This window comes from Tupaia chinensis, unplaced genomic scaffold (genome assembly GCF_000334495.1).
Source record: "Tupaia chinensis unplaced genomic scaffold, TupChi_1.0 Scaffold000066_1, whole genome shotgun sequence".
NCBI classification, from domain to species: domain Eukaryota; kingdom Metazoa; phylum Chordata; class Mammalia; order Scandentia; family Tupaiidae; genus Tupaia; species Tupaia belangeri.
Window position 1 is genome coordinate 3426651 of NW_006159525.1, and position 11920 is coordinate 3438570.

General features: G+C 39.8%; 1 non-coding gene across 1 annotated transcript; it reads left to right on the forward strand.

The window, feature by feature from the left end:
- Positions 1-4550: 4550 nt before the first annotated feature.
- Positions 4551-4657, forward strand: LOC114005291 (U6 spliceosomal RNA). Its single transcript, XR_003547170.1, has one exon. It is a non-coding gene; the product is annotated as a U6 spliceosomal RNA (small nuclear RNA).
- The last annotated feature ends 7263 nt before the right edge of the window (positions 4658-11920 follow it).

An 11920-nucleotide genomic window follows, 5' to 3' on the forward strand; every position in this document is an offset into this window, starting at 1 on the left:
ACAACAGAAAATGTAAACACTATGGGAACAGGTGACCTTAGCCTCCCCCTCAGCTCTAACACTCAATTTGCAGCCAGGGCTTAGGACAGCACCAGGTCTGTTAGAGCAGTTTAATAAAGATGGCTTGGATGCTGATTCTGACTCTGGGCCCTGTCACATCAGATTCCCTGGAGAGCATCTACATTGATCAGTTTCGGGCCAGCCAGAGGCATGGTGGTTAAGGTGGCTGGATCCCCTCGTGGCTGACTGCGCACTGAGTTCTGGACCTGGCAGCTTGAGAAACACACTGGGCACATGTGCGTGCGTGCCCCGAATCCTGAGAGCAGAATGAGGGAGAAGGGACTGCAGCATGGCCATCCATAAGGGCAGGGGGCTGGGGGTGCTTTCTCACTTCTCTTCTCTATCTCCAGTGAGCCCATAAACCTGACAGCAAATTTTAAAAAATAGTAAAAATCAGGTACCAGGTTCTACTCCTAGTGATTCTTATCTGAGATTCTTAGGGTAGATCCCAAGACACTATATTTAAAATGAAAACTCTGCAATTGATTCTTTTTTCTTTTTCTTCTTTTATTATTATTATTTATTTTTTTTGGAGAGGTTTTTGCTGTAGGGCGCTGCAGTCACCAGAAGGATAGAGAGACAGAAAGCGAGAAATCACCACCCAGGGGGGGATGGCCATGTCACAATCCCTTCTCCTCCATTCTCCTCTCGGGGTCTTGGACACACACACACACACATGTGCCCAAAGTGAGTTTAAGCCACTGGGGCCGGGACTTGAACTGCAGTTGACCATGTGGGAGTCCAGCACATAGCCATTCCACCAATTGCTGGTCTCTCTGCAATTGATTCTGAGACTCAGCCCGATTTGGAAACTACCTGCTTAACGTCACAACACTGTGACTCTTGAAGGACTTCCCACCTCCCACTGCTGGGTGAGTCTCAGCCTCCCAGTGGTACAGAATTCATTCGCTTCAGTGATGTCTCCACATACTCACCTTCTCCTGTCTATTTCAGGCTGCCATCTGGGTCACATTCAATTTACTGGGATCTTAGTGTAACAGTATGTTTTAATAGTAAATAACAGCTATAGTTACAGTCTTAGAATAGTAGGGTTGAAGGTGATCTTGTGAACTTTTTAACTTGCTAAAAAAGCCTATCTCAGAAAGACAGCATCCATACATTCCTTGCCCTCATCTTCCAGCTTTTGTGTTGAACTGGTAGAAAAAACGCACCTGATTTTTGAGAAACTGGGGCAATTTAGATCCTTATTGTAGTTGCTTTTGCATTAGGCAGTGTCTCCTGATACATAATTTTCCAAGAAAACATCCCTAGCTCTGGAACATGGATGTGACATTATGAGGGACAGTTCCTTGGCTTCTCTCTAATCTGGAAGGAAAACAGCTGACTGCAATTCACAAAGAATTCTTTGTCATATTTGTCTTCAACTTTAAAGGCCATTATATCTTCCTTTTATCTGAGAAATGGCCTTGGATGGAATCCTTCTCTGCTGGAGGAATTCTTGCTGACACTCTCAGAAGGGCCAGACAAGGAACTTGCTGAGTAATTAGCAAGAATATTGCATCTCCTGTCCCTTTACGTAATTAAATCTGATTACATATAATTATTCCTTTCTAGAAGAAAAACTTTCTTGAAAGGTTAAAACATTGATTGCCAAGAATAGAGATTCCAAATATTTTACCTGTTGGCCAATGCAGCAGTAATAACTTGTTGAACTGTCTTTATCCAACATGTTTTATACAAATATACATTCCTTTCTGTTCCCCTTCAAAATTATTTAGCTTTTCCACCAAAAAATACTATAATCAAGATTAACCCAAATGAATGAGTCCAAAAACAGAACCACATTTTTGTATTAACAAAATCCAAATTCTTTCTCTGTTATTTTTATCAGCCTATGGGCTTCACACTTAATTCACTTGATTATAATAAAGAAATAAAAGGAAGTGATTAAACTCATTGAAAAACATTGATATTGAATTTTTGTTGGATAAAAATAAGCCAAAGGAAGAAATTAGCGAAGCAACAATTAAGCTGTCAAGACAACCTTTTTCTAATTCTTCTCCAGCCTATATCCTGTCCTCCTCTTTCCTTTACTCTCTCACTCAGAAATGCCTTTGTTTTCTTGGTTAGGAAGTAGATGGAATAGTCCTGTAAAGTCTTCGGTAATAGCTTCTCATCTCAGAGAAAAAGCCAACATCCCTTGAATGGCTAACAACTATTAGACTTTCTGTCTTCCTTGCTGTTATTGCCAACTAAACTAACCTCCCATTCCTTCATTCTGCTCCAGCCACACTGCACTTCCATTTCTACAAAACCAAACAGGTTCAATTCCAAAAGCTGTTGCTGTATTCATCATGGAATGCTCTATTTACAGGGCTCACTCCTTCCCTGTTTTCTATCTTGGTTAATACTTCCATGCCTAGCTTCTTTTCCATCTTTCTGAAGGAGAAAGAAAGCAGATGGGCCAGTACATATCTGTTCTAATTTGCTCCCGATAGCATCTAGACATTCCTGGAATTCCAAATTACATTTGGAAAAAGTCATGTGATTAGAAACAAGTTAATATTTATATGTATTGGTGATTACTTCCTGTCACTGTGACTATAAATGTAATATTAAATTTTATAATGAGCCAAAAAGTTGGCAAAGCATATAACTGGGAGAAACACTCAGTTAAAAAATCAGGAGGCTTTGGTAAGAATGTCAAATTCTAACTATGCCTTCTAGAATAATAGGGATGCAGGTGACCTTCACGATTGTTTTAGTTTGCAGATGAAGCCTTCTACCTGATGCCTTCTAGAATTTAATGTGTGACATTTACCGAAGATTTCTGTATATGCAGAAGTGACTTGAAAAGTCATACAATCCAATACCCCCTTCTTATGTCCTCATCTAAGTCCCCTGTGCTTAAACAGGTTCGATCAAGTCATTGTTAATTGTTACATCTCTTCTCAAATTCTTCCGGGTTATGTCCATCATTAATTATTAAGTTAATTAATCAAATGTTCACTGAGTGCCTACTATGTTCCTGGTTTTGTATCATGTGCTGGGTACACAAACAGAGATGTAATTGATGAATTTTGTCTACCAAAGTAGCCCAGCAGACCTAATTATTAGAGGCTTTTAATAAAGTCTAAGTGCCAAATAGGCACTGTCCGAGCGGCGCTATCTATTGGACTAAAACAAGATGTTGAGATTTCTGGGTGAAGTGTGATTGGAAATGGGCAACTTCATGCAATTCAACCTAACAGAGTAGCTCCAATACTTACTTGGAGCCTTGCAGACATCCAGATTCCTGTCCAGATGTCTTTGAACTTGATCATAAATGCAGACTAGGACTGACTGGACACCTGTAACTCTGAGCTCTTACTTCTGGGCAAGGGGCCTCTGTTTCATACCATGGCAACCCACACAGTCAACACAGCCATGATGCCTAGTCTCACCTCAAAAGCTTAATCACCACAAGGCTCTCAGTTCTTCAAACCTTTATGTGTCACGTATGTGATTTGGGTTTACAAGCCCATGCTGTTGAAAATTAGACCTTCCTGTTCTTAAGTTGTCCCTTGACCAACTCATTGCCAGTCCATTTACCCCACTGTAGATCCAAGTTCATACCATCTGGCCCACTTCTTCTTCCTGTTTCTACTCCTTTGTAATACTTTTCATCTCAGATCAAATGGGTTAGCTTTCTGCATCGAGTGAGTTTTCTTCTCATTCTTTACCAGAAGAAGTTTACTGGATTATTTTCTCACATGTAGTTAGTTATCGTTCAAGGACTAACTCAGGTGAGAGTCACTGAATGAAGAAACTAGACCTTTCATCTCATTATAGTTCCTTGAACCCAAATTGGACTCTCTCAATTTTCATCAGTGATCTTTTTCATTACTTAGAAATATATGGAACAGTGATCATTTTTCTTCTAAGTGGGCAGTTCTTTTGGCATTTCAAAACCACTTTCATGTTCATAACTACTGCTTCCATTCCAGGTCCTTTTGTAAGAAGGACTTTGTGCATGAATATTTCTTAGGTCATTTTCTGATGATTCTCAGCTTGATCGGGACAATTAATATAGATTGTTAGTTGGAGTGTCTTTCTATAAGAATGTTTAGCATTTCTGCTATAACCAGCAATCCTAATTTATAGGAGATATTTTTATAATGTACCCTTACCATAAAAAAGTAAAATTCAGATAATATGACCTATTTATACATATACTTTTGAAGGAAATATGTCATATCTCTAACATAAAATAGCTATCTAATAAGTGATTTATGATAAAATAATGTGAGTATGCATTAATATGTAAATAGATTCTAAATTATGGCTATCCTTGATCCTATACATCTACACAGAACCGCAATATTTGTGACAATTACAAAAGCAGTCTAACCATGTCAGGAGAGTTGTATAGGCTACTCTCTTACCCCGAATAGTATTGTCATTTAAAGTAATTTTCAAAATAGTGAACAACAAGCTTTTGGTTAAATTTCTAACCAAAGAAAATACATCCTTCACAAAATTAAGGGAAAGTTCTCGCTTCGGCAGCACATGTACTAAAATTGGAACGCTACAGAGAAGATGAACATGGCCCCTGTGCAAGGATGACATGCACATTCGTGAAGCATTCCATATTTTTGAGACCCATTAAAACAAAGTTTAATGAGGAAAAAAAAAAAAGGAAAAAAATTCTCTTGATTTACATGAGAGTCACATTCCAGGCAAATTGATCCTGATTGGAAGTGTCCAAGAATACTTTGTTTTTTGTACCAAATGGAGTCATTTGAAAGTCAGTAGGATATGGGGCAATTTTAGATAGGTTGGGGCTGTCCAATATTTCAGGAAGCCACAAGCATTGTGGACCCACCCACCCCGTGCTGTCAGTACCCCTTGCATTTTAGGACAGTAACAATGTCCCTGCAGATTTCAACATACTCCTTAGAGGAGGATCTCTGGTTACCCCGTCGAAAGCTCTCAGACTGAGGATACTTGGATGGAGTATTCTGTCTCTGATTTGGGGACATTTTATTCTGAGCAAAAGGTGGTAGTTATCATTTGTGTGACTTCTCCCAAAGACTGAGTTGTAACAAAGCTAAGTTGTTGCACTTAGAAGCTGACAAAGGTTGATATGAAGACATACCACGTGTGGACACATTAACAGAACCACCTAAGCTTTCCCCAATGCTCACTTGAACTTTGAGTGTGATTTTCTATACTTGGAATTTACTGAGGAGAAAAGATGAAGGGGGAAAAGGCGAAAGCAATCTTCTTTTGCTACAAATGTCTTAGACCCATTATTGTAAGATGTGTGAAAGCAGTAAATGTTCAGAAAGGTCTAAGTAATAGCAAACAAGGTGAGGAAATTTACTCTAACTGGCAAGGTATAATCTCCCTAAAAGGAACCTTACAGTAGACTTTTCAGCTGCACATTCTGGTTGCTTTGCTGTCAAGGGAAACTGGAGGAAGATTTGAGGGCAAATGTTAACCTGAAATACACACACAGCTGCATGCAAATATCTAGGGCACAATTCTGCTTTAGTTAAGTAGAAGACCTTAATCATTCCTCCAAAGTTTTAGCTCCTGGTAATAAACAAGTTTCCGACTTAATGATCAAATTCTCCTTCCTGTCATTTTATTTTTTAATTAATTTTTAAAAACATCCTATCAAATCCTGTTTCCCAAGCAGGTAGAGGAATGATTTTATCTAACTGTAACTAGCTACACCTAACCTTTCAGTGCCCCAAACCCTTCGAATATAAAATGGGGGAGGAAGGCTGAACTAGACACTCTAATGGCCTTTGCAGTTCAAGATTTTAGGCTTCTACAACTGTAATTGTAGCTGAATGACCCTGGATATAATAGCAAGGATGTTCTTCCAGTAAGTGCATAAAGTGACTCACCAGCTGTCCAGTAGGAAGTTAGAAGACTCTGAACATTCAAATTCTCTTCTGTAGTGTCTTGTTTGTCTTGGTTTGGAGTCATGTCTCTGAAACTCACAATCAGGGTTAGAATTCCGAGTATCTATGTGACCTGATTCTGGGACTACTTAACATCCTAGGGCCTCAGTTTCTGCATGTGTAAGATGGAGATAATATTCATGCCTACTTTATCATTGAGAATAACAAGGAACCCACATGTTGTGTGCTTTCCTGGCACTTGGTAGACACTTGGCTTCATTTGACTTAATTTTCTATCCCTATCCTCCAGCTCATGGTGGCAATTTGGTCAGCAGGAGCTGGTTTCATTCCTGGGCATTTCTCTGGACTCACCTTTTCCTCTTCTTCTCCTTTTATTTATTTATTTTTTTCCTTAGAGAGAGATTTTTGGTATAGAACACATGTACTCACTGGAAAGACAGAGAGAAAGCAAGAAATCATCCCCCTTTACCCCTGCTGGGGGGATGGCCACACTGCATTCCCTTCTCCATTTTCCTCTCAGGATTTTGGGCACACATACCCGTGCCTGGTATAAGTTTCAGCTGCTGGGTCCAGGACTCGAACAGTGATTGACGACATGGGAATCCAGCGATGTAAACATGATGCCATCTCCTGGTCTCCACCTTTTCCTATTCTAAGGCTTGATGTAGAACATTTTGTATTCAGCACTCCAGAGATCTAGCTTTGCAACAAATTTCTGAAATCGCATTGAATCGGGCAGTGGCTGGCCTCCCCCAAATATGGCAGAGCATTTTCCCAGACTGTCATTTGTGGCTCTGACACATTTTGGACATTATCCTCTTATGGCAGTTTTATAGCACAGTAATTTCACTCTGTCCATAAGCTCGAGAGAGGTGCACTTGGGGTTCCTATTATAACATAACAAATGAAGGCTCGAGTTTCCCCAGTCACATCAAATATATGGACTTGTAACCCTGGGAGGATTTTACTTTTCCATTTAAAAAATGTTAAGTATTATAGACTTTGGCTTTCCCTAAATTGATATAGTTTTGCTATATCCTTCAAATGCAAAGGGCCACTCTCTTCCCTCATGCCCCATGCAAGTTCATCAGTCCTAATGGGAACTTCAGACACAAATCGGCAATAGCAGCGCTGAGAGTAGGATATGGAAAGTGAGGAGCTTACTCTGACACAAAATTTAAGGGCAGAGGGCACCAAAAACTTGGTAATCCAGATGAATAATATGCTGATGTAATATTTTTGAAAATCAAAATTAAGGCCAAAAAAACCCATGATAAGAAATAACATTTTAAAGAAAGATCAGGTAAATAGCAGTGCCATGGTGAGCCAATCCTAAAGTGTGAGACCAAAGGAGAAATCAGTAATTCCAATCCTATCTTTGATAAAAATTGTGATACTTTGTTCTTTATGGATGTTTTGGTATCAATCATGGTTTTTAGAATACTATAGGTCTATCTGTGATGGCGCAAAGATAATGCCATCATGTTGGAAGACTGGAAGCCAAATGGGAGACCCAGTTATATCTCCCAGGCCAGTATGAAAACACTGGGCCCAGGCATGCATGCTCGAATCTCAGCTGCCTCAAAGGCTGGGGCAGGAGGACTGCAAACTAGTGAGACCCTATCAAAATGCCTCTTTCTCTCCCTTTACCTGTCTCTCTCCCATAAAGGATGGGTGTATGTGTATATGTGTGTGTGTGTGTGTGTGTGTGTGTGTGTGTGTGTGTATCTATCTATCTATCTATCTATCTATCTATCTATCTATCTATCTATATAGCATTATAATACTATGTATCTGGACCAATGAATGTTTTGCCCTTCCCTTCGTACTCTTACATTTTGTAGCTGAGGCCAGTGCCTTCCTCTCCCTGATGCTTGTCCTTGCCTGGAGAGGGTGAGCCACGTCCATTCATTTCGTCTTCAAATCATGGTCAGGAAGCTGATGGATGCTCCAGATAGATGGGGTCCACCTGAGTACAGGGGGTCTGCAAGGAAATGGCTGAGGGCAGGAGAGGGCGCTCAGAGGCTTGTTTTGTCTAGAGTGGATCTCAGACCTCCAGGGGAGCTCTATAACCTCTTCATACTTTCAACTTTGCTGACTGTGAAATCATGGGAGCCAGCCTGTGAGCACCAAGGAATTCTCTTTCTGGAGACCGCTAAAGGAAAGATGGTAAGCAAAGACCACGGGGTAAGGAGTCTGCTGGTGAGACGTGTGCTTAAGAGTGCGACTAAGAGTGTTGGGATTCTGTATGCTTTTTTTTGTTGCTACCGTATCAAAAGTCAATGGATTTTTGAAGCCAGGGGTTGAGAAATGTTGTCAATCAAGGGCCACATGGTAAATATTGGGTTGTTGGAAAAGTCATGATGTAAGACTGTGTCATGACTTTTCTGACAGCCCAGTATTTCAGGTCTCCAGACGATCCAGCCTCTGGCATGACTACTCTCCTATGCCGTTCGAGTGCATGCGCAGAGACAACAAACAGGCGTGATGTCCAAACGGAACTCTATTCAGGGCACTGAAATGTGCATTTCAGGTCATTTCCACCTGTGCAAAATTTGGATTGTTTTTCAGCCATTTAGAAAATCCTGCAAAACTGCAAAAGCCATTCTTAGCTCTTGTTCCATACAAAAACAGGCAGCAGCAGGATTTGACCATGGACTGTAGTTGCTGGCTATCCCTGCTCTAGGCCAGAACAGAAATGCTTAGTTTCTTACCTCCAACATATCCATACGTGTCTTTCAGATATATATTTAAAAGAATCTTCTAGAAGGTAACTTAAAAATTTGTAAAGATTCTGAGATGACAGCTCTACTTTCCATATGGTCATTGAGTGGGAAGATGTTCAAGGGCCCCACAGATTTGTTGTCCTGATAACTAAGCTACATTTAGATGACCCAACACACACCTCATGCTTCGTGCTTCTCCCTGATGAACACTTAAATTGCCCACAGTCATGCACATTTTCCTGTCATGACTGACAGGCCCATGAAGGTAGAGACTCTCAGTCCTGTGTCCTTGGCTCCTAGGATAAGTTAGGCACAACGTAGTATCTCAATAAAAGTTTGATGCCTACATAAACATGTTTCTCCATTCCAAGGAAAATACCAGAATATTTTCTTATTTGAAGTTCACCAATGAATACTATGTTCATAAACACAAGCATGCTTTAAAAAAATGATTTCTTCCATGAGAGAGAGGAAAAGAGACAGAGAAAGAGACAGAGAGAGAGAGAGGCACCCTCAGCGTGATGTTCATGTTGTGATCCACCCCCCAGTCTCAGCCAGGATCATGGCATACAACAAGCCTGTCCTAGGTAGGGAGACCTGAGAAGGAAAACCTGGGAGACCGTCCCCATGGTTGCAGCATGGTAGGGCACTGTATACTGCCGTGCCACCATCGCTGGCCAACATAGGCACACTTCTTGCAGAGATTTTTATAGTCATTTATCCACTGGGAAAAATAACATTGTTGCACTCCTCAGAGGAAAGACACTCTCTATTATCAGTAGATAGTAATAAACTGATCATTTTTCTGATATAAGTTATTAACTACCTAACATAAGGTCAAAGATTTTTAAAAGAAACGATTATATCTTCGTTTAAAATGAGTGTAAAAAATTATTTCTTTACTTCAAAATAAACCAGGAATCCCCAAATATCTGATATTTCAATGGGCTGGTGTTCAATAGGAATCAGTCATTCTTTGTTCACATACAGGAAACGCTCCGGGTCTAGTAATTCAATTTTAAGATCAATGCTGTTCAATTATTTAGTAATAAATCCTCTTAGGACAGCATTATACAAGCACTGTGCTATTTTTTTAATAGGGATTGGAGGTAGATGAGATGGCAATTTATTGATCTGATGAGACTAGAGGGGACTGATAAATTTCTGGAAATGTCAGATTATGCCCAGCAACACTGAATGCTGCTTAGAAATTATTTTCGTATTTTATCTATACATTAAGAGCTAAATTGCAAAGTACTGGGATCTTTTCAATAAAAATCCCTTTCAATGGATTTCCATCCTATCCAAGGTAAAGTGCTAAGGTTAGTATGGAAGAATAAGTCATTGCAGGGAAAACTAGCTTTGAAAAATCTCTTAGGGTTGGAAACCGATTTGCCCTAGGTCAATGATTTCAACCTGGCCACCTTCCTTCTGGGTAGGAAGATATCTCTGTCTTTTGGGGTGAGTATCAGCTAGGGTAGTCGGTTTGTATTTTTAGACAGTGCTGTAAGAGAAGTGAATTCTGCATCCAAAAGCCCCTTGGGTCCGAAGCTTCTGCTGTGAGAGACAAGAGAGGAGGAGGTGGGCAGAAGGGAAACAAAGGTGCGTTTCCCACGTTCTGGTTGCTCTGGAACGGTTCGCTCAATGGCTGCAGGAAATCTTTGGTTTGAAGTTGGAGAGGAAAACTACTTGCTTGTTGAAGGCACGGTTGAAGCTCTGTTAACTGACCTCCACTCAACGACTTGCTGGATACACGAACTTTCCCTATGTCCTCTGTAAAGTGCACGGACCGCTTCTACCTCCCACGTTAAATACACTTGGCTGGAAGCTAAAGGCTGGTGCTCCTGCACACTTCCACTAACTCCGTGCTCACGTAGCTTGTGGTACTTAGTTTTGTTGTGCTTAAATATGTGAGTGGTTGCTTTACTTGCTATTATAATTATACAATTTAATTAAGTATTATGTAAAAACTTATGAGTGTGAAAAAATCATCTCTACAAAAACTAAGCCTATTGCTTTGGGAAAAGAATGATAAACACAATTGCTAAAAATGTGCTGTCAAATTAGGTTTGAGGGAGACAAATGTTAAGACAGTGAAAATATCATAAAAATGTAAGAGTCTAAACTCAAATTTCATGAAAAGGTTTTAAAGGTCTTATAGCATTTTCAGGGACCTAAAAGTGGAACCTGGAGTTATGTTTTGTATATGGAAATAGAATTACATTTTGTGTGAAGAAGAAATTGTGGAACTCATATCAGCAGATCCACACTCAAAGATTATATCTACCTTTAAAAAAGGGAAATTTGTGGGATTACATATTATGTAATTAAAAAAAAAAAAAAACTAGGACACATGTGTTACCAGAGACAGAGAACGACAGAGAGAGGGAAAGTGAGAAATCACCCCCAGGGGATATGGCCATAATGCAATCCCTTCTTCACTCTCTTCTTGGGATTTTGGAACACGTGCACATACACCCAGCATGTCTTTCAACCACTGGGTTTGGGATTAGAACCACATATTATACAGGGCAATGTAGAAAGGTCTTGCTCCTAGGACAGCAAGTTGTCTAACCTGTCTAGAAAACAATAGCAACTACTGGAAAAGTTCATCTTTTTGACACAGTAATTTCATGTATAGGAATTTAACTCTGAAGAGTAGTCTGTGATGTGCCCCCAAACAGAACAAAACGAAACCCTCAGAAGAATGTTCATTTCAGGTTTGCCTAGAAAAGCTTCAAGAAGTAATGTCCAATGGTAAGGAAATCACTAAATAGTGAAACAGCGATGGCAATTCCAAATGATAAAAGATGACACCGCCACTAGGACTCTTGTTCTAAAGACTGCGCTGACACAGAAATGCTCACCACATGACAATCTGAGAAAAGGCAGAAAATAAAATCTATCCAGACAGTACAATTCCATGTGGTAATAAAATTCATCTCTCATCTATTAGATCATTGGAAAAGTCATGATCTATTTTCTATGTTTTTCTATGCAAAAATGCATCATGACTTTCTTAACAACTCAATATAATAAGACCCTGAAAGAGAAAACATCAATTTAAAAATAAGAGTAATAGTAATAGTATATAATTGCGCTTGTTTTAAAACAACTTTGTAAACATTTCCAAGTGTCTGCAATGCAGAGGCATTACATCCAAAGACACACGAAAATGCATAGCAGTGACAATAATGTTAGCACAAATAGCAAACACAAAAGAAACCCCCGTGTGGTACCCCTGCCAGCCTCTCTTCC